The following is a 24,184-nucleotide window of genomic DNA, read 5'->3' on the forward strand; positions in this document are numbered from 1 at the left end:
TTTTAAAAAAAAAAAAAAAGAAAAAAGTTGTAAAACAAGCATGGGGAACCCTTTACAGTGTAGCGTGATCTACAAAGTGTTCAAATTAGCACAGGCAACTAAGTAATAAAAGTAGCAAGTATTCATATAAAATATGTTATATGAGGCAGAACCATCATAGCTTTTGTAAGTCAAAGTCCTGCCTTGAAAACCTACCTCAAATCCTGAGCAAGTCAACAGCTGGTCCATGAGGCAAGTCTGATTGATATTGTCTACTTGTATTTCCTACAGAAATTAAACAGGTGTTGTCTTACAAAGGCCTTTTAAAAAAGCTGAGCTCCCATGGGATATGAAGGCTTAGGATGGAAAAACAGTTAAAAGAGAGAAGAAAAATGATAATTATTTTTAGTGAAGCCAGTTCACAAACTCACAGGAACCTCTGCTATTTGTTATATGAAATGATATGAAAGAAGAGATAATTAGCAAGGTGACAATCATCCCACAATAACTGCATACTCGTGACAGTAGAAAGCAAAACTAACCACAGTGAACTCCAAAAGCATCTCACAACATTGAAAGACTAATAAAACAGATGAGAATCTGATACGTATAAAGTGACACATACAGAGAAAACAAGTCCTACCCTTACCTACAAAATGACACGTGTTGAGCTGGTTACGCTTTTCATGAATAAGACTGAGGCAGAAACTCCTACAAGAATATCAACTCAGTAGCAATCAAAACCAGAGAAAAATGACAGAAATTATCTGCAAAGAGAACAGAGAAACAAAAAAGGTGGCACACATATCACAATTAATCCACATTATGCCTGTATCCTAAATACTGCATGAAGTTCTGGTCCATTTTCCATCTCAAAGCAGATACAAAGGAACTGTAAAAAATCCCCAAAGAGGCAGCACAACTGTCCAAAGGAACCAAAGAGTGTCTGTGCATGGGATGTCTAAAGGCACCAGGGTTCTGCAAGCTGAAAAAGGTGCACAGAGAGGCAACAGATATCTAGAGAGTAACGTGTGGAATTGTGAGAGTAAACAGGAAAAGACTGTTCACTGTTTCTTCTAAGGGGACTTTAAATAAGAATAGCAGGTTTAAAACAAGCACAGGGAGATACTCTGTCATACGATATACAGGTAAGGTATGGGTGTCCTTGCTGCAAGATGTCAAATGTCAAATACCTTGCACATTTAAAAGGTTTAATCACTTTTCTGGGAGAAGAATCCTCATAGAGATCTTAAATACGATGATGACATCTTTGTGATCCACAGATTTCCTGAGTCAAACCACTGTAGGTTTAGAAACCACTCTGAGGAAGCACCGTACTCTGACTGCTTTGTTCTCATCTTCCCTAGGTGTCCTCCATCGACTATTCCATGAGTCTCTGGTTCATTTACCTGCCAGGCATTCTTTCTTAATCATAAAGTATTGTTAATCCTCTGATGGAACAACAGGCAGTTGGGGATCAAAGCCTGTCCCCATCTGCCTCCTGAGCAAAACATGGTCTGACCTGCCTAGCTAGATCAGTAGCCACAGGAAGGATGTATTTGTGTCTTTGCTCTTAGACAGTTAAGCAAGCATGGCAACCATTGCTTGAGAAGAACCACCACATTTCTCAGCACTCGAGTACATTCAGCTTGGGTTACAGGTCCAGCTTGTATTTTGCAGCAGCAAAATTCTTGGCTAAAGGTTACCACGTCTGTTAAACTGACGACACACAATAGCACACAAGGCCTCAAGAATAGAGCCCTTAAGCTCCAAAAAGGGCCTGTGACCCTTCTGAGTAAGCTGAATGGTGTTCCTCTGATTTGAAAGAGCCTGAAGTGGTATCACAAAAGCAACCGCATCTTGTCTTGCATAGAGGCAAAAATTGACAGTGTCTTTTTTGGAAAAGACATTCAGATATGCATCATGTCCCCAAAGCCTGGCAAGTGAGGCATAGTATGCAACCACCACTTACTAGAAGTCATGGCAGGAAATGCCATTTTCTTTTACATTTGGAGACAAAGGTGATGTGGGTTCATCAGTGTTCAACCAGCCAGCATGGTCTTCCCCTTTTCTCCTGTAAAGGCATCCAATTTCCAAGACTCCTGCCAAGGAAACACAAACCACTTTATTCATAACAATCCTAAATTAATGTTAGGATGGAAAACTCCTGAGAAGATATTAGCACTTACAAAAAATTCTTCACAAATTACTCTGCTCCTTTGTTGGGACAGCAGCTCTTCCTTCATGAAAAAGTCAGTACTGATGAAATGCTGCTGTCTTAAACATACCTCCTGAGGCAGGGAGTCACCGGAAGCCTTTTTGAAGGGAAAGGCTGAAGAAGACTACAGGGCAAGGTTTGGTTTCTCTTCTTTCTTAGGGCTGGTGAATTAAGAAGTTGAATTGGCCTAAAACTCTCTGCATTCACTAGATGATCTAATTTTTCTTTTAAATACTAACGAGGACACTAACAAGACTGTTCCCATTTTAAAGCCTGTAAAAGGGCCCCTTACTGGTAATGACTGTGGTGGTTTTGTTACTATTGCTATGGTTTTCCTAAATTGCCAGAAAGGCAGGATCTACATTATCTCATGCAGTAGCTGCTTCTATTTGATTCTAAACGGTTCTCTGGATTATCTTCAACCATTCTGGCAAACAAAGGTCATTTCAACTCGCTTTCAGAAAAAATCCATTTGAAAAATAGTAGTGCATGAGCCAGATTAATCTTTAGATAAGATTGCAAAATATGCTACACTCACTACCACTCTTATCAGGGATCTAAGGCTCTACTCATGCAGCACCAGTCCCCAGATACCAGCCTGGGAGAGCATCCCTCCAACATGCTCAAGATTCAACCAGCAAATTGTGAAAAATCTCCATATCCCACATACCCTCTCTAACCTGGAGCAGTGTTTGTAGACCACTGCTCCTAGTGTCTAGCTGGTCCTATCACCTCTTGGCACAGCATCTGACACAGATGTTCATACTTCTACCTGCCTTTGTAGCCACAAGTTTATGAGAGCCCATTCGCCAAGGCAGGGCACAACAACTCTCACAGTTGTGATCTGCAAACATATCTGGAGTTTGTCAAAAACAAAGCGAGGTGACCTACAGGCTATGCAAGTTGGAAGGGAAAAGCCCAGGCCTATATAATAAGGTGAGAACTCCATTGCAAACTTGTGTTGTTACTTGTTACAAATGCAGGTCCAAACTTCATAGCTTATGTTTTTCCTCAAGGTTGCACGGAATATCTTCCAATACAGTATCAATATTCAGCAAGAAAATGTTTTTAGTTCTTTAAAGTATTTATAGGAGGAAAAAGCACAGTGCACACCCATAACACCTTACAATTTGAATTGTACCTAAATTTGACCGTTTCTTTCCCACAAGATGCATGTGGCTCAAGTGCATCTATCACCGGATTTCAGTCACATTCACTTATCTTTACAAACACCAATTGCTAGGCTGCAGAAAGTGACACACAAAGCTTATCTTTGTCCATCTCTGTACAAGTGGATTTCCAAAGAACATATGCATACTCAAAACAAACAAACAAAAAAATAACAAAGGACTCAAAACAAGGCTTCTAGAGCATGATTCTTAAAACCAGGTTTTTAGGAGCGGGTAACTTCTAAAGACGTGGGTCATGCAGGAATAGACTAAGTTGGACTTCACTAAAAACACAATGGCAGCAAGGAATGCAGTGTACCTGGGTCCTTGCACACTGACCAACACTGAGGTCCCTCTGCCCAGGCTAGGAGTTAGGCCATGGGAAGGCAGTGCCTTTGCGGAGTAGGTAATGAACTATCCCAGTAGCTCCAAATCATTACTTGAAATAAGGCTCCTGAAAAACAAAGTCAAGTCAGTTTTCTGGAAGCTGTCAATATCTTGTACTAGGACCACACAAACAATAGCTGATGAACAACAGCTACTAAACCTTCCATTTCTTCTCCAATTTTATTAAGGGAGTACCTTTAATTGCATCAGTTGCCAAACTTCAGGAAACAAGATAAATTTTCCATATACAAGAGCCTTCATACATTTTTGAAGTTGTTTTGATAGTGCTGTAGCAGTTAAGATTGTTACAGGGCTGTGTTTGATTATTGCTGCCAGAGGATTTGCTGCTGGGTTTATTTTATTAATTGCCTGCTTAATTCAAGTCAAAAACATGCTTGGAACTTGCAGTCTTCAGTCCAGCTTTGCAGCCTTCTCTAGCTTACTCCATCTACACAGTGTGTTCAAACCAGATCATCTTCATGATGTCAGGTCCATGAAAAACAAAGACTCTGAATATGAGAATCAAAGTAACATTCAACCACAGTAACTCTGGGAACTGAAGCTGGAAGAAATGTGACACAAAGCCATTTTTTTTTTTTCTTTTGAAGGTGTCTAAACACAGAAACCCTACTGACAACAAGACGTGTCACTTAAGCCCAGTTCTCTTATCAAGGAGAAAAAAAAACAATAAGGGAAAGTATGGGTAGCTGAGTCCCAGAGTGGGTTCACAGCTTCAGCCCTCAAGTGGAGGCATCTTCTATAAGCACCAAAGCTTCCTACATGGTACAAAGAGAGCTGTACCTCTGATACCTTCAGTGTCATCCAAATAACCCCAGCATCCCTTGATTTCCATCTCATTCTTTGCATAAAGCAGACAATAAGAAAGCCATATTCAAAGGTAAATCCCATTACAACCTTTGGAAAGGCATTTGTTAACTACCTGCTTTTAGCACAGTTCTTTGATTTGTCAATAACAACACTAACAGGATTAGGTTGTCCTACTGTGGTGGTATCAGTACAAACTATAAGATGTGCAGGACTATCCACCAGAAAACAGTCAAAGTAACTTGTGTGCAAGATGTAAAATTGCTTGGAGCAGAGATTACTGCACAAGCAAATTGAACTTTTTTTTTATTTTAAGTTTTTGGTTACCCTTTTACATTGCTCTGATATCAACTCATGCATATTGCAAGCCAATGGGGGAAGAAATTCAAAGCCAGGGCACACAGAAATCATTTTTTATGCCTGATGACTCAACTTACCATATTTTTATTTTTTTTTTAATCTTTTTTATTGTCTGCTCCCCTAAAAACAGATTGTATAACTTCACCTAGGACTCAGGAGGAGTCCTGCTGTTTGACTACAAGTCAAACAGCATTCACTCAGTGTCTCACTTCAGGTAATCTTAAAAAAAAAAAAAAACAAAAAAAAAAAAAAAACAAACAAACAAACAAAAAAACACCTCCTTTTCATTGACACAAAGTAATGCTCTGGTTGGAGTCTCCTGCTGCCTTGCTCTTCCGTAATTGAGAAACATACATTATCCAGAACTGCCCTGACTTGCAGAATGCTGAAGAATTGCCTTAAACACTAATCCATTAACAAGATCTTGCTATACTAATGTGTCATTGGAATTGTTTCAAGAACCCACGTGACATTTCCCCCATCATGTTTGCCATGACTGCTCTCATTCTCTTCTTTAGATGAGACTGAGACATAAACATACCCACAGGAAATGCTATGGCTACAGTATTTAACCAGTATTTAACCTCTCCTTGGGCAGTTCTGTAACTGCAGAGAAGCAAGAACAATAATCCTCGTAACGTGTTGTGCATGTAGAAATTAGTGTAGAATTAGAAACTGATATGCAGGCGCCGGTTAAGTCATCTGCTTTCAATTACCCAATATCGTGCTAATACCTACTAGCTGACAATTTCTGCCCATGACTTCAGGAGGGCTCCTGAGGTACGTGAAGTAATGCACGTGCATACAAGACTAAGATACAAGTTTTGTTAAAGGCAAGGTAACAAAAAAGTGGAGAAGTGAAACAGAGAGATTAAGAAAAAAATCCTTACAAGTTGTTTCTGGATTTATGTTTTGTCTCTAGTGGATAAAAGATAACTCCAAAGAAAAAAATATATAATGGTGTTTCCTGTTTAACCTAATTGTTCTACAATGGTAGCATTAAGATAAAGACAAATTTACTTAATTTATCCCTGTTGTGAAGGATGAAATAAAGAACATGTCTGTGCCATGACAAAATATCTCCAGGTTAATGCAAGCCTGTAAGAAAAGAGAGACAATGAAATGGAAGTGGTGATGATATTGAGCACAGCTCTGGCTTCTAAAGAAGGAAAGCAAAGATGTTGGTAAGGAACAGGAAGATGAGAATCAAGAGACACTGTAAAGCAGACCATAGAACTTTTATTCATGAAGGCTGAGACTGCCACAAATGACAGGAATCCAAACTCCAAAAAGCAGAGAAAAATACAAGAGGAAATTGCTGTCATTCCCATACCTAGTTTTAGGTACTCCTCCAGAAAGGAGTGAGGTAACTTGAGGCTAGAGCAAAAAATAAAGGAGGATCAATAGTTGAACTGCTGAACAGAAAAGGAACAGTTCTCCAACACCAGGCCTGTGGTCCTGCTGCCTTGTGGATCCAGAAACTGTCCTGCCACACCAAGGTGCAGCGGACACCAAGTGTCACAGTGGCACTACAGAGATACTGGTCTCAGGCAACTGGGAGCAGAGACCATGCAAATAGGTACCAGCGTGTAAAGGACATTACTCCTGTCCTAGTGCACCTTCTCATTCCTGTCCACACTGCACGGAGCTGCGCTAGATTATCACCAGCAAGAACACAGTGTCAGCCCTGTCTGTATATAACCATCTGCACATCCCAGCCCCACCTCTGGTGCCTCTCAGCTCCTGTACTCATATTCTTAAAGGCTCATCCAAATTCCCTCCTGCCACCAAGGTGTCCTAGCATTGAAGACCAGCAGCAACCACAAAAGACTTCTCTGGTAAGCCTGTAGCCTCATCCCGTGCAGGAAGCAGATCAATGTACAGACCGTGCTTCGGGTACCCTGTAACACCGAACACTAGAGGCAGACCATCTCCCACCACTGGGCACACTATTTTTCTATAACGAGCAATTTTCTCCTGCAAATGTTTGAGTCACTGTGCTTCAAAATTTTCATTAGCTACAACACAGCATTTTAAGGATTTTTTATTATTTAAATAAAAGGACCAATGTCATCCTGGTGCCAATACTTTCACATATTTACAAAGAAACAGGACACATACACTTGGAATGCTTAGCTAAAACAGGGCTGTGATAAATAGGTGGATGTGTCTTTGTGCTGAGCAGGCAGGTGATCTCCCTGCAGACAGGTAGGGTTCTCAGGATGTTCCACCCTTCCTGCTTGCTGAGACGGGGTAGGCCAGACCCTGTCCTGCGTTGCTAAAAATAAATAAATAAATAAATGCTGGTGCAGAGAGACAGGCTTACACGGCGTTTGGGTGGGGAGACAGGATCGAACAGTGCTGGTGACAGCTGAGTTTCTCAGGCTGTGTCTGCATACTACAGTCTGGGTACCTCCCTTACTTGTGGATAAAAGACTTAGGTGGAAGGAGCCTCTGTCTCTCTGAAATCTGATCTGCTATGCACAGACACTACCAGGTGGCACGGCAAAGAGACAGACCAGCACGCTCCAGCATACAGCAGCTATAAGAGGAGAAGCTTTGGCAGTGATAAGCTAATTCTTGTGCTGCACCTGTGCAGCGACAAGCAAGCAAGATCATTTGAGTGTGTCTAGATAAAGTTGAGGGCATTGGTGAAATTTGCTAGAGATGCAGGGACATCAGCTCTGAGCCAAACGGGCACAATTCATCTCTTGCTTGCCAGGGGAGTACAGCTAGCCTGAGTGGACAGTCAAAGGCCTGCTGAAGGGTCTGTTGCTGCTGTAGTCATTGAACCCCATTCTCCCATGGGACAGTACACAAAAACAACATACACAGCTCTAGAGACACTGAACCCACCCTCTCTTCTGGAGGCACAACCCTCACAGTCAGTTGCTTGTAAGTCAGCATCTTAAAGGTCTTTAAGAAGCAATTGTTTTAAAAGGGTTGCATAAGCCAGAGCTAGAATGTTAAGCAACAGAGTATGACGGCACTCAGTCCCCTTCCAGGTTGATACCTGCAGTGACCCTGGCCACGTGAACCTAAAGGACCTCCTGTAGTAGTTAAATTGACATGGAAGGTGCAGAGAAGTGACAGCAGCCACAGCTGCAGTATCAGCTTGGTAAGGACAAAGAGCAACCCAAGCCTTCCACATCCGTCTGATGTAGTACCTGCAATCAGGTCAGGCTGTCTGGTATCCATCTGCAATGCACGCCGTCTCAGTCCTGTTCCAAAGCACAGGCCAAAGCAGGAGGTGACACAAGAAAGACTGACAGCAGGCGGTGTGTCATCACGTGGTGTGATGTACAGATGGCTAATGAAGATGTGTACCTACGGGACTGGCAGAGATGCCTTTGTGAGACCAACAGGCTAGGTATACCAGAAAGGAAAATGAAGTAATAATTGAGATCAAGAGCCCCAAGAATCCAAAGCAGGAAGCACTGTGTGCTTTAGCCAACGATGCAAGGGTTATGTACTCAAACCAAGACAGCAAAGTAATACACGAATCTGTATGGCCTCATCAAAGCAGTTACTAGAAGTAAGGATAAGGAGCCAGAAGAGAAAGAGCCAGCTCTAAAAGCTGTCATAGTACAACAGGAGAGCACTGAGAAAGAACTGGATCCTAGGTATTTGGGGAAAAAATAAAAAATAAATTCAGATTTAAATCAGAAAGAAATCATTAAAATAGTATGCAACATGGTGAAGCAAAACATCAAAGATTTGTTTAAACAATAATTTATAACAAATTCTGAAAGATCATCTGCTGGAAAAGGAGAAATACTTAACCATGCTGTAGGCAACCCAGAAATGGCTTAAGGCCAGAACTGCGATTCAAACAATGAAAAAGGAAAATGCAAACCTAGTCAGTGTTACAGGTGAGCTACTCAGAGTCTGAAATGGTACACCACACACAGCAACAGAGACTCCATCTGGAGCATCGTGTACAATCCCAGTGCCACAGATGAACTACACCTGTATCAGACAAAGAGGTGTGCCAGGAGAATGAAAGCAAATAAAAGCTTTTCTTATGAGAGGAAGGTAACAATGGGACCAAGATTAACAACGAAAAAGGGAAGAGAGATTAAAGTCCACTTTAAGACTACATGCAGGACAAGACCTAGACAACATCATAATCTCTGGCTGCTTTTCTACTATGAGACTTGGCTGAAATTAGAAGCTGCTGCAGTGTTGTAAAAATAGAAGCTACACAGTGGAATAACAGCCATGAAGTACAAGGCTCATCATGTATTTTTCCTGAAAACAACCGTACATCAACACTGACATTGCATCTGATGCAATCATCCTGTTTATGACACTCATTAAGTCCTCTTTTGTGTGGCATTACTCACTTTCTGAAAGATACAAGTCTTCCATGGCAGGGAAAAAAACACCTCGTTTGCTGGTTTCAGGGGATTAGAGGGAGGAGGTTCTCATGGATGGGAGCTCATCCTTAAGTAGTCAGCTAGCTCCCACTTGACCAGTCCTTTTGTTCAGCTTTTGGGTTTGAGTGGAGGGAATAGATGAAAACACAATTATATTTGGGAGGAAACAGAAATGAATACACCATGTTTCAGGAAAACTGACTGCATTGTTTATAATTACGCAGACTATCTTTCAGCACACAGCTGATAGCTTGAAGTCACAGGACAGGAAGAAATCATGTTGTATAAGCTCATCTCAACTCTTCCTGCAGTTTTCATTGCTGAGCCATGAGAGTAGTGCTCTGAGCTTTGACAGACTAACCAGGGTGCTTTCAGAAGAAGAACGCATGCACAAAGGGTGACTTTTTGTCTTCTGTCATTAGGGTGCCTCTCCAAAAGACTGGCTTCCCTGCAGGATGGCACACAAGGCAGTCTGGCTGCAACAGACGCTCAGGCCAGCACATCCCCTCACAGTCAGTTGATCATTTGGGAAATCCTTTCTCAGTAGCTTCTTAGACACTGAACTAGAGTTTCAAGGCAAATAAAGTGTTTACCAGTCAGTGTGTGATTCATTCAGAAGTGCTCTTGAACCCATTTTAGAAAAGATGCGTTGTAAAAACAAGTATTACCAGACATGTCCAAGCCAAGTGCATTTCCAGCTATGACTTAGTTGCTAACAGTCAAGAAATCTTTCCCTCCACAGTGGAGGATGTTTAGAAAAGATAGCTGATAGTTATAGCTTTAAGGTGTGCAGATGCCCTTCCTCTTTGCAGTTCATCCAAAGTTCATCTAAAACAGGTGTTACCCATTGCAGAGTACAAAAATCTACAAGTCTGCATGAATTTTAATATAGCAAGACCATAGCACACACACACACCAACAGTCCACAAAAACACTTTGCAACAACTGTTATTGTCTTCTTCAAGGGTTTGGCTTGGTGTGCATCAGCCCTCATCCATTATAATCAGTGTTTTACTTCATATATTCATATTACCTTTCCCAAGACAAACCCTTGGGAAGTACTTGGCAACCCTAATTTTGCACAGTTAGTGAAGATTGTGTTGGCGAAGATTTTCAGCCATTCATGACATTCAGCCATATATGACATTCCCACAGGAGGTAGGAAGACATGGAATTTGGAGAAAGAAAAGTCTGCAAATAAAAATAAAGTCATCAGAAAAAAAAAAAAAGAAAGAAAAAAAAAAAAACTTTTCAGAGACATTTTAGCTCAAGTTTTCTTTGCCACCAGCAAGACCAGTGTGAATCCTAATGGTTTTGACAATGCAAACTGGAATTTCCAATATCTCTGCCCACAAAGTCATGCAGAAACTATTAGCCATGCTTCTAACATTGACACATTCACAGCAAAATTATCAGCAGTATACACAAGCATCAACCTCCCAGTCCCCTTATCCTAGCAGTTAGGTGTTGCTGGGCTGGCTCTTCTGCATCTTTCTTCAAGTTGAAGACACCAACAGCATGCACCTTTATGCTTATGCTGACACCTGTATCCTGCACTGCCTTCTATTGTTGCTAAAGTTGTAGCACTGCCAAATCCAACGTGACAGATCCACCAAGAGGACATCTCGGATAGTCCAGTATGTCTCAGACACATTAGATACTAATATGAGGACAAATTTATCAAACCTGAAGTGACACTGCTCTTCCCAGTGCAGGGACAGCAATCTCAATCACATTGGCAGGGTAACACGCTTCAAGTATTCTCCCTGAAAGAAAATTGATTTCCAGACATGATCAGGTAGGAAAATGCTGCTTATACCCTAAATAATCTGGGATCCTTACACCGAGTATAGCCTGTGAGGCACCAAGTTTTATATTTGCAACAAAACCAAAAGTTTTTCCCTAGCATTTACAGCACTCATTTCTATTTACCTATCTGACCAACTCCAGTTGTTTTTGAAAGAAACAGCCCTACACCAAGAACCTTTGAGAATCCTATCTTTGAGCCCACCTGCTTGCCTTTCAAAGACTACCCATCTTCACCCTGTACGTTGACAGTTAGCTTCACAAGGGACAAGTGTTGTGAGGTGGTCTTAATAAGAATTTGAGGCTAGGGAGAAATGACAGCTAACAGTCAAGTCACCACAAATCAGCAAGCTATCATTTATCTGCTAAACTGTATTAACTAGTGAAGTGTCAGTTATAGGGTAACCTGAACTTCCAGCTGATTTGTAATATGTTAAGCTAATATGATTTTTGCTTTTCACTGTGGTGGTACAGAAGCAGGCATGCAGTCAACATGACTCAGCTGAGCTGGTACTGTGTTGAACAACAGTGATCCAAAGCCACCCCTTTCTCTGGCATTCTCAACAATCCTTCCCGTAACACTGGGGTGTGGCACCTTTGCAGCATTACCAATATTTCAGTCTCATCCCCTTTCCTTATCTTGGAAGAAAGCTCACTAAGAAAAAGTTAGAAAAGAACCTAGGAAACATGTTAACCATGTACCTTTCCTTTGCTCTCCCCTCCACATTCTTTATCTCAGTGGTCATCCTTACAAATAGCCTCAGGACTAGTTTACCTAAATTGCATGCAACTTCTCCTAATTGATGTTGAAAAGAGGTAAAGAGGTGGAGCTGCTGTTGTAACACCAAGAGGTAGTCTGTCACTAGCCACAAGATTCAAGATAAAAACAGGCAGAATTCTCCCACACACTGCCAGGGCCAGACAAAAACCTAAGTATAATCAGTTAGAGGAAATAGACACTAATGTTATTACACTCCAATTGTAAATTTTGCCAATCGCACGGAAAACTTAATTGTGTGAGGAGTAAAGACATTTATAGCACTTAAGTGATAGATCTTCATCAAGACTTTCTTAACAGTTTAGTAAACTGTGGACTGACCTCAACCCCCATTCTCCTGTGCTGTCTAGGGAGCCACAGAAAATGGGGGATGGAGAGAAGGTGTTTTATAGCTTGCTTTTAGTTCCTTACTGCTCTAGTCTGTTAATAATGGGCAATAAATTATATTAGTAGTATCACAGAATGGTTTGGATTGGAAGGGACCTTAAGGACCATCTGCTTCCAAGAATTTATCATGGGCAAGGACACCTCCCACCAGACCAGGTTGCTCAAAGCCCCATCCAGCCTGGACTTAAGCACCTCCAGGGATGGGGCATCCACAGCTTCTCTGCGCAGCCTGTGCCAGTGCCTCACCATCCGCATGGGAAAGAATTTCTTCCTAATGTCTAACCTAAAACTACCCTCTTTTCATTAATATCCCTTTGTCTTGAGTTAATCTCCCTGCACTGCATCTGTTTTACTGGTAATTGGTGAGTGATCTCCCTGCCCTTCTCTTAACCCATGAGCCCTTTTCCTCATCTTTTCTCCCTGCATTCCTTTGAGGATAGGGAGTGAAAGAGCGGTCTGGTAGAGTTTAGTTAGCCATCAGTGTGAAAACATCACAGTCCTTTAAATGGTAGATACAAACATACTTTGGTTGGAAAGTGCTTCATTGGAACCTAGATTCAGAACACCAAAAACCTTAATCAGCTTCTTGTATATGAAAGGGAAAACCAGAAAGAGTTTGCTGCTTGCAACGACATGCTACTGAGGCGTGATATATACTTAATAACAAAGGCCATTTTATTCCTTTTCAGCTCTCTGTTCTCTTTCAAGAAAGCCAAGTCAAATAAGGCAAATCTTCCCAGCTCTGCAGGAATCAGGACAGCAAAACACAGCAAGAGGAACACCTGAGTCCCCTTCTTTACCCTGCAGTCCCAGTTCTACCACTTACATGTTTAGTGACCCACCTCTCTCCGCAGCTCGCAAAAGAACTCAGAAATAGAGAGGCCCAGCATGGAAACCCAGCCAAAATTTGCTTATTTTCTCTGGCTTCCATGTATCTTTATCTGTCCTCAGCCACTCAAGCTTGGTATTAAACCCTGAACACACACACACACACACACACATACATGCCCTACAAAGGACTGAGAGGTTACCTTTGCTACTGACAGCTCAGCCTTAATGTTGATCAGCAATATCATATAGCAGGAAGGAGAATTTTTCTTCCTCCTTGCTCTCAGCGTCTTACACGTAAGGTAGAAGATACTTTCACAAGAGCAAAAAGCAGTTCATACATATTGTCTAGCTCATCTGCACCTAGATGAAGATATGAACATTTTCCTTCCTGACATGGGGCAGTTTCCTTGCTCAAATTCTCCAGTGCCACACCAGCCACATTCTTCCTGTTTCCTTCAAGAGTCACCCCTGCCTCTGGCACACAGGTTATCATCAAAAACTCCCTCCACACCCCTATGAAGCAACCAAGGTTGTCCATGGCTAATTTTTACACTAGTTTTCCACAGCAAGGATGCTGCAAAACTGCCTGAAAGGCTAAGTCAATTTTTGATTGCTCCTACTAAAGAAGGAAACAGGAAAGAAGCGACAAAAAAGTGCTGGAGGCAGCCCCCTATCCCTATGAACACTTTTCCAGACTTGACACTGGGACTGCACAAGACGGAGCACGTACCCGCGAGCATGCAGAAGTCTCTCTAGGCAGCTACTTGTACCTAAACCAAACCAGCTTAAAACAGCACAGCGGCTCAAGAAAAGAAGCAGATACTTGCAGCTTCTCAAGTTAACAGCTTATTCCCTCCACCTCTTGGGCAGCTCTGTGAGCCTCTACTGAGCTTTAAGCTGGTCAGACATCTTCCAGGATGCAGCTCAGCCGATTTAAAGCTGCCTGCAGAACATCTGCCACACATCAGCTCCTGCAAGAGACAACTGCATGGGCCCACTGGGTCTATCTACACCTGCTGGGAGAGGCTAGGAATAACAGCTGAACGTCCTAAACACTTGTAAGAAACATGAAAGTTGTTTAAGGTCCCCATGCTGGAACCCTGGAACAAGTTTATTCTCCTTGACAAAAACAGACTTCACAAACAAGGGGGAAAGAGCACACTAAGAGCAGAAGAAGGGAGGCTCTTTGGACAACGCCCTTCAAGAAGCTGGAGACGTATCCGTACATAGATGACAAAGAACAAACTCTGGTCCATAAAAAGCAAACACAACAAAGGCTCAGGTAAAGTGCCAAAGAAAAAATATAATCAAGACAAGCTGAATAATACATCCTCTTCCAGCATGTCAGAACAGGAAGCCCATGGGACCAACTGATGATCGACTATTGAGACATTCATGGGAGATGCGCTCTGAACAAAAAAGTAAGTTATTCATGCCAGCATGGGAAAGTTCCTGCTCTGGAACATCCATTACTAATTGCTATGGTCAGATAACATTTGTGCAAACATTCAAACAGAACTTCAAAGGGGATCGGCAGGGAGGAGAGGACAGAAGCTTCTTCTCCTGAAGACTGAGGCTTGTGAAGGCAGCTAGGAGGGAACATTACTCGATTAAAACTTCAGCTGGTTGTCAAGATGCTACTTCTGCTCGTGCAAGGCAACTGGCAACTTAAACAGAGACCATGGTGGTAAAAACGAGAGCAGAAGTGCGACCGGCAGTAAGATTTCTGCCAGCGTTCTTGGCTAAACTCAAGGAGAAAGGGGATGAAAAACCAAAGGCCTGAAAACATCTCTAAGCACCTATAGTCAGAACAAGCTGGACCTTACTCTTCCCCACCTTCTCGAAAAAAAGGGAAGTACCTTCTCTCAAATTTTTCCTCTAAAATCATGTGACACAGAGTTATCACACTGGAGAAGAGCTGTGGGCAAAACCATACTCATTCCACTAGGCTGGAAACTGCACTGATCTAGACAACTTTTTGGCATCTGGCCTTTCCCCAGACCACTGAAGAGGCTCAACCTATTGCATGCAGTATGTGCTGCTACAGACCTGCCAGGTCTGAAGCGGGGCTAGGATTCCCACCTGTATCTTAGAGGTCAGCATGAAAACAGCGTTAACCATATATGCAGCCTAAAAGTCTCATTCCCAGCATAATTCAGAAGAGCTAGTAATGACCAAAGGATTATTTGTCTCATTTGCATTTTCAACTTGTGCCCCAAAATGAACAAAACAAACATGAATGCTCACTGTAACACTAGCTGTGTTGAAAAACCAAAACCAGGTTATCTGTTTATTTCCTTGAATCTTTCTAGAGGGCAATTACAGAGCTGCAGCATGACAGAATCACTCTCTCTGGTTTTAAATGACTGAACCATTTAGACCGAGTTTACCTCAAACCTATCCCTCGTTGTATTAAGAGAAGACATGAAAAGAAATCATGTCTGGGTCCAGAAAGCAAGTAACGGAATGCGGGGGTTTACAACATGAAACTGAAATACCTTTATGGGAAATACCTAACATTCCCCTTTGTATCCATGTACAAGTGAGAACTATTACTTGATCATCTGCAGACCAGGGTTAAGTTCCAGCACTTGGAACATTATTAGACTGTGGGAATACTACAAGCTTTTGGTAAAATGAAAAATAATGAGCATACAATGGATTTTTCCATTTTATACAATTACTACCTTCCTGTAGGGTATGAAGTTGACAAACAACTTTTTAGTATTTGCAAAAAATAACAGGGCAATTCTGGGCTGCCACTAGACCTCTTGTAACAGGAGGGAACTTGCCTCAAGCTGTGGTCACACTGCAGAAGCTCTCAGCGTGTTCCAGAGGAATCAGCAAACATATAAAAAGAAGGATCTCCCAGAGAACGACATAACCCCCTACACAATGGAACTGGCTGCTAAAACAAAAAATACAAACCACAATAGTTAAATATGGCCCACCGTAACACACAACCAGCTTGCACCCAGATGATTGCCTTACAAGCTGTAGAGGAAAAGTGGAAGAACAAGCAACAAGTATGTCTTTATAGTGTCTCCCACAGGGAGACTTCATGACTTCAGAAATGACCTGATCATTAGACTGTATCCACTTCTAGTATTTCCATTTTAATTTTGAACTAGGATTGAGGTAGCAGATCTGTATTTGCCTCAGATATTGTATCATCCTATATGGGATGGTAAAAAATATCACAGCCTGCTTTCTTTCTATGGGCAGGAGATTTAGACAATTACAATTTCTTTGTATGTATTCTCAATAGTTTGAGCCGACCACACAGCATTAAAAAAATAATAAAAGGGAGATGACATTTACATCTGAACCGAGAGAAAGGCTGGAGTTTGAGCTCAACTTTTCTAGACACCAGGGAACTGTCATGAGCGAGCTGATCAATGCCACAGCCAGCACCACTAACCAAAAGCCAGACAGATGAAGATCCACAAACTCAGCTCCCTCGGTCTCACTGTGAACAGATGGTGTTTTGAGAAAGCAGCAAAGATGCTGACCTCATCTCTCTGTGAGCAGTGCTAGCCATCTGGACACGCAGTCAGCAGGAGCTAGGACAGAGAAGGCAGGTGAGCTATTCCATACCAGCTAAAGCCTCCGATCCAAGAATTAAGCAAAAAAAAAAAAAAAAAACCCTAGCTTGCTAATACACTAAGTGTCCAGTACCTAGCTTCTGATTAGGATGAAAGCCAAGTTTGACTCCTCCATACAAGAGCAGAAGGAAAGGCCATCAAAGAGCACCACTCCTTGCCAGCAGGTTCTCAAGAAGCCAACCTCTATGCACCCCAGGCTAGCTTGGGCAGCCAAGCATCATGCCCACATGCTGTCTGCTGCCTTCTGGAATAGGGCTCACCTAAAGAGACGGCCTCCCTAGCTGCCTCTGGCGAGACAGTTCTCATGTAATGAGCTCCCCAGAAACCAAAGAGAATCTGAATTCAGAAAGACAGGTTTTATTAGAACTTAAATTCACTTTTTAGGCAGGAAAAAAATAATCAAGCTGTCTATGCAAAACAACAGAATCTGCTTGGCAACACAGGAACTGAAATCAGTACCTTTCACAAACAATCCCATAAGCACTGCTAGACAGCTGAACCATAAAATAAGGTCCACATTCTCCCAGGAAAGGGGCAGCTGAGAACCAATGGGTCCCCAAAAGCCATGAACACCCACTCCAAGGGGGGACAGCCATGATCTAACCTTCCAAGGTGAGGTGACAACACAGATCAGCAAGCAACTCTTAGGGTTCCTGGCTTCATCAATGTCACAGCCTCTTCTGGCCTTGAGACCAGGACATAGTTATAAGCAAAACATCTTGTGGCCATATCTTAAAATTACAGACATTACAAGCAAAACAAGTGGAACCAATACAATTGAACTGAGCAGCTCAGACACTTGTGATGAAGTTTTCTGATAATGCTTTTGTATTTAACAACAGTTAAAAAAAAAAACAAAACACTACTGAATGTAAGTAAAATTATAGAAGCCTTAAAATTGATCTAGCATTGTCAGAATGACTTCAAGGAAAAACATTTTTCTCCCAGTTTATTTTTGCAGTTCTTTGTCAAGATACATATTCAAGATTTTATCTAACACATTCGAAGCAACTTTAATATTCAAGGAGGCCATAATTAAAGTAATTAACCTATCATATACACATAATTAATATATCAACTTCAAAACTCTGCAGAAGAACCTAAAACTAACATGTTGTTACACGATGCAAGTTTAAAGAACTTCAAAAGCAGCAGTTAGTGGCCTATAAAATAAAATGAGGCAATTAAAACAATTTAACTCATTGTTGGTACTACCATGAAGAGCGTACTTGGTATGGAGTTTATTTTCTTCATACCAGCCCATATTGGTGCCGTGGTTTTGATCTGTTATCAAAACAGTGTCGGTAATACTTTATCAACATTTATTTTAGCTATTCCTGAACAGGATTTGAACAGCATCAAGGCCTCCTGCGTCCCACTCCGCTCTTCCATCTCTCCAAGAGCAGGTAGGCTGAGGTGGGGAAAAATGCTGTGAGGGATGCCAACCAGGAGAGTTGATCTGAATTCTGGAGTACATCCAGAGCGCTGCGCTCAGCACCCAACACAAAGCCATGGACCTGATGGAGTGAGGCCAGAGGAGGGTCACGAGGATGCTCAGAGGGCTGGAGCACGTCCCCTATGAAGGCATCTCTCAGAAGCTGGAGCACCTCTCCCTCATCCCACTTTGGGGGAGCAAGAGAGCAGCTGGCAGGTGATCAGTTGCTGGCCAGTCATCATCTCCCGCAAGACAAAATTACCCCTCACAAAAAAAAAGGAAGTGGTGATCATGCAGGTCAATTTAGAAAATAATTTTAGTACAACTTATGGCACCAAAAAGAAAAAACACAGTGAATCAAAACTTCATTATAATAGCTAAGGATTTCAAGAGCTGACAGAGAACAAAAAGAACATGTATTTCTTCTACTTCATCAGAATCCAGCTAGATGAAAAGTTTCTAAACTTCTGGGAAAAGCATAAAGCAAATAAAGTGAGTGCAGAGATACTACAAAATTTTGCAATTGCTTTCCGAGATTAGGAACAGAAGATCCTCATGCTTTTGTTAATTGCTTTCAGGAAAATGAAGAAAGGACTTCTGAATAAAGGAGCCAAAATTAGAAACACCACAAAACAATTGTGCTCATGGGGGTCCCATGGTCCATGTCTGAGAGATCCAAGACCTGCAAAAGCATCCTAAAAAAATGAAACATTAAGCTCCATTTGTCTGCTTGTTTCTGAAAGGATCTGTGACCCAACGGTGCTGACAAATTTAAAGAAAACCCTGCAGATTACATTAGAACTATGTATTATGAGTCATCTGAATAATTGCACATCAAGCTGTGCCTGGAAAAAAAACAACTCAGCATGCAAGAATTTCTGCACCTGGGTCAGGGAAGGTGAACTTGCTTTGCTGACTTGCTTTGCAGCAGAGCTTGTCAGTGCCTCACAGAGAGCCAGGTGGCAGAGGAAAAGCAGAAAGGAGAGCGAGGACAAATGACAGTTCATGATGCAACTGCAGTGAGCTGCAGAAGCAGCTTAGTCTAAAAACCATGGCTGAAAGGACAAGCAATGCATCAAATGCATCCATAGGGACCTGCATGAAGGTGTTTAATGAGTAAGTGCTCCCAGAAAGCTACAGAGACAGAGAAAGTTCTTAAACTTTCCTGGATTGAATCCTCCATTGCCTCCATCTCCAACCTCTTCTATTCTGTTTCACTATGGGCTTCCACAGTACCTCCTTTCCAAGACAAGCCCAAGGAGATACAGAGAGACATTCACTGCTCCTATTTGTTGCTCAAATAGGAGAGACCTTTCTTGAATCCAATTCATGGACAGTTCCCCCAAGATAAATGATTTCATTTTCACCTCTTTCATTTCATTTTCACACTGAGGGTGAAACCTCAGTTTCACCTCTGTCAATGCTATACTGAAACCTACAAAATCAAAGCTTCAAACACAGTCTTGTTTATATTCCAATCCTGATCACTAATTCAGAGCCCAATGCTTTCCTTCCACCATTCTACCATTTCATTTAGTGTAGACAAATTACTCCCTGGTAATTTTTGCCTAACCATAAATGTTAAAGAAATTAGACTAAGCACTAAAATACGAACCCCATACATTCTAAAACCTGAAGGCAATGAAATGCCCAGCCTCATGGTATCAAAGCACTTCAAATAATTGCCCAACACATTCTTTCAAGCTTTAGTTGCAGATATTCTATAACTTCTGTAAATAAACTATAAGGAGTACTTGAACTGTTGCTGATCACACCTGTGGTGGGGGAGTAATCAGATGACCCATCAACATCCTCTCATCCCTGCTTTATATAGCTCTACTGTTCTTCTAAGTGATACCATAGCTTTGCTACTGACTCAAGATTCCGAGTATCTGATGAAGGGGACACTGATGGGTGCTTGATAAGCAAAGTTACTCAGGAAAACAAACAAACAAAACAATTGAAATAGGACACATTGAACAAATTTAAACTCCAGTCCAATGAAGCACCAGTATTTCATTGGCCCTCAAAACAGAAAAGCATTGTGGTTTAAAAATAGGGTGTGATACCAGATAACTGCAGTGATTCACCTGGAAGCCAAGGAGAGTACAAAAGCAAGAGACAAGCTAAAACCTGCACTGAAATCAGAACACACAGCGTCACAGCCTCAACAGCTCTTCTGGTGCTGGAATGAAAGGTTAAGAAGAGGGCAACGTGGCTTTCATGGGAACAGATCATGAGAAAAGCTATGTCCCTTACAGAAGGGAAACCCACCACAAATACAAATGGCCATTACTACTGATGATGCACACCATAGCCATTCGCAAACAAATACAGTAAGCCCATGTAAATCAGCACAGCTTTAGTAACGTGAATTGACACTTTAATTCACACCAGTCTGACCACAGAGACTGCAGAGGCACAAGGGACCAACACTGGGACCAAAGGAATTTCCTGCCATGGTAGAACACAGATATGACCCAACTTAGCATGTTGTCCACACACTTACACACACAGAATGAGAGGGGGGGGGAGGAGGAGGCAGAGAGGAAAAGATGCTACATGCTCACACCTTGTGAGAAACCAGAAGTTCCCCACAAAACAGAGAAAAAACTGTGTTTCACTTAGGTTAGGCTTGCCAGAGAACTACTTTTCAACAGAAAAAAAAGACAAACTTACTATACACAAGCTTCCTTCATTTTCTAAATATTACCTTTCAGCAACATTATCCCAATGATTATATTCCGTCCTAAAATCACACTTTCAACCCCAATCAACTCCTCACAGCCAGAAACTAATCAGGAGATGCTCAGAACCATCAGCACACAGAAGCCCTTGCCGTACTTAGCTCCTACAGCAAGAACTGAGCCTTCTGGAAAAGGTGACCTTTCCAATCTGGCACCTAAGCAGCAGAAAGCACTGCCTCTCTTGTAATTCTAGTCTGAAAGCCTGTACTGCCAGAAAGGAAAACTCTGCATTTTGTCCTCAGACAGGACACAAGAGAGGAAAAATACACTGGCATAAAACAGCAAAACTTGACATGACTTCTCTCTGTTGTGTTATTGAAAGGTATCTGCCCATCACATATGGTTTTAAACCGTGCTGCTGCCAATGGGTGTGAATACTTTTTCACAGAGTACAGGATACTATTTTTGTGACCAAAAATTCCACCAGGATGCTCTTCATCTATTTTGGGCTACGTTAAGGTAGGGCTATCTAGCTAATGATAGGGTCTATCACAATACCATGAAGAAAACTGGTCTTGTCAAGCCTGTTCTCTAACCCTGTCTAATTGGGCTAGACAGTTTGTACCACACAAAATAATTGCTCACACACTTCCAGCAAGGTGACAACTAAGAAGAGAACTGTATTTTTCAGCAACTGTAAGCCGTGGCAGAGAGAGGGGAGTGAGTAGAGAATACCAATACATTCCTCACTCCCTTCAGCGCAGCACAGCATATAAATTGAGCTCCTAGTGCAGAGCTCACAGGCAATAAAAAGCTAACTGTAACATGATTCAGCAAGAAGGACAAGGCCATGCTTAATTTCAAGTATCTGATAAGGACCTCATGGCTTCCATAATATGTGATCAGGAGCTATAATAGTTCTGTAAATACCCTGCTGAACTCAGGCCAAGCAAGGGCAAATGTCATAATCACATCTGAGAAATACATCTGAGGGATGACCTTAACCGCAGCCTTACTCTCTCCTCCTGTTGCCCTGGGAAACAGACACAGCACAAGAAGCAAAACCTTACCACTAACAAATATCACCCAGAACAAATCATGCCATCTCCAGACATGGTCTAGGCTAGGCCAAGAAACACCTCCATGCCACCAATCCAGAGTGAGTCCCACATTTCCTTTCCTCTAACCATAATCAGTGTGGACCACATCCCTGCAACAAAAAATCGTTCACATTGGTCTGGAATCAAGACACGCACCGAACATGACATGCTGCCACCTTCTGATTCAGGAGGGAATTGACCCAGAAAACCCACAAAGCTGTACCAAGCTGCAGATGGACTGAGTGCATCTAAGCACTCGCTGCTGCAGGAAGGGAACGGTCATCAGTGTTCATCTCACATTCTGAAAAAGTTACCCAGGAAAGAGAAATAAAACTTTTTTTTTTTTCTCTCTCTCTCTTTTTATTTTTATTTTTTTATTTTTATTTTTTTCCCCGATTAGCAATTTGAATCAGGTCAGTGAGGACTCTTGGAAAGCTAGGGGCAGCACAACTGAACCCAAGGGATGGAAGAGAGAAGAGAGGGTTACCCCCATGCCAAAACAGAACAGCATTGAATGGGCTCAGCTGTATCACCTAAACCTACTTCAAGGGATGTGAAAAGGCAAATGATGGAAAAAAAGAGTCCACTCTTTGCAGTGGAAGTGCTCAAACAAGGGAAAATTGCAGCTATGACTATGAAATGCAAATTCTTAGTGACACTCCACAAAGCCATAGCGAACACACAGCTTTTGCCTATGACTTACATGTCATTAAAGTGACTATTCAACTCTCCAGCATCTCTCTGTCCCATAAGTGCCTCCCAAAGCATAAACCGTATTTAATCAGAAAAAAAAGTGCACCCTCTTTGAAACCCAGTGCAAACAGGTATCACCCTTACCACTGTCAGCCTGAGAATCACACTGTCTGGGGGGGGGAGGGTAGGAGAAGGAAGAGGAAGCCTGAGGGGAAGAAAACAGCACTGAATGAGGAACAATCACACAAATATGAGCAACAATGGGGAAAAGCAGCCAAACGTATATCGTTCAAGAGACAGGAAAAAACTTCTTGGCTTCTAAGAACTTTAGTTTCCCTTTTTCCCCCTTCCCCCCTCCATCTTCTGTCATTAGCTTGCTAATTAAAAATGTTTTTGGAGTAATACTTTCAGGGAGTTTCCTGTTTACCAGTAATAGCACAGTGAGCCAATAAACTCAGTGGCCTGAAGTACTTGGCCTTGGCACACAGGCCAGCCGGCATACAGTAATTACCTCATAAACAGGAAGCATGCCACTTACTGCCAATGCACCCAGGCACAGGAACAAAAGGCGCACAGAAACTGTTCTTCTGCATTAGCAACTCCTGAAGCCTATGTAAGGTGCAAATCAGAAATTAAAACAAGTACAAATAGTATTTCACGTCTATAATTTATGCCAACAAGTGTTTGCCAGCACTCTCTGAAGCTTTCTTTAAAAATCAATTTATTTTTTTTTTTTAACTGAAAACATCTTCCATGGGCTGACACAGCCTTAATAGTTCCAAGCATTGCCTAAAAGCCTTTCTAAAGTTACTCTGCATAACCAGATTAGTGAAAGGTAGAGGAAATTTTTGTTATAAACTACACCTTACTGCTGCAGAGCCGCAGGCAGATCACAAGGGTTAGCACGCACACAATCTGAAAAGTATCAGACTTTACACTAATGATATACATGATAACTTTATCCAAATGTATGTCAGAAAACATATGTACCATGATCCAGCTACACAAATGGCTACCTGCTGACTTGTGTCATATCTGCATGAGTATGCCTTTTGAAAAGAGCAGGAGTCGCAACAAGTCTTGTCCTGCAATCTGGAAAACAAACTCTTAATCAACGGATTTTAATCCAGCTCAGATAAGCTAACCTATGTTAAAAAATCCCACCATCATCTTGCTTCTCTACAGTTTCAAGTTATACAGGCTATGACAGGCCTGTGAACAAATCATTCTCATAAAACATACTTCTTGAACCATCGGCAACAAACCCTACTCAATCCCCTGAAAGACAGCAAAAGGCCTGCACACAAAAGCAGGCCCAGACCTCATCTCTGACCTAGGACATGGATTATTCTTAGTCACCGTAGCTGTTCCTCAAATGTGACCCATCTCTGATGAATAGTCTTCAGAGAATGCTCATCAGCAGTCACTTGCAAAAAGACATGGTCAGACACAACAGCACTGAGAAGGGAGTTTAAAAGGAGAACTTTCAGTGTCTTAACCTGGTTCTGTAGGGCTCTCTGCAGACACCAAGGGAATTCTTCCACG

General features: G+C 41.9%; 1 long non-coding RNA gene across 1 annotated transcript; it reads right to left on the reverse strand.

Moving 5' to 3' along the window:
• Positions 1 to 198: 198 nt before the first annotated feature.
• Positions 199 to 22,843, reverse strand: LOC118166913. Its single transcript, XR_004750796.1, has 5 exons — positions 22,784 to 22,843; positions 3,686 to 3,820; positions 1,952 to 2,081; positions 629 to 746; positions 199 to 335 (listed from the first exon to the last, which is right to left on the reverse strand). It is a non-coding gene; the product is annotated as an uncharacterized LOC118166913 (long non-coding RNA).
• Between the last annotated feature and the right edge of the window lie 1,341 nt (positions 22,844 to 24,184).

Source organism: Oxyura jamaicensis, chromosome 4 (assembly GCF_011077185.1).
Source record: "Oxyura jamaicensis isolate SHBP4307 breed ruddy duck chromosome 4, BPBGC_Ojam_1.0, whole genome shotgun sequence".
NCBI classification, from domain to species: domain Eukaryota; kingdom Metazoa; phylum Chordata; class Aves; order Anseriformes; family Anatidae; genus Oxyura; species Oxyura jamaicensis.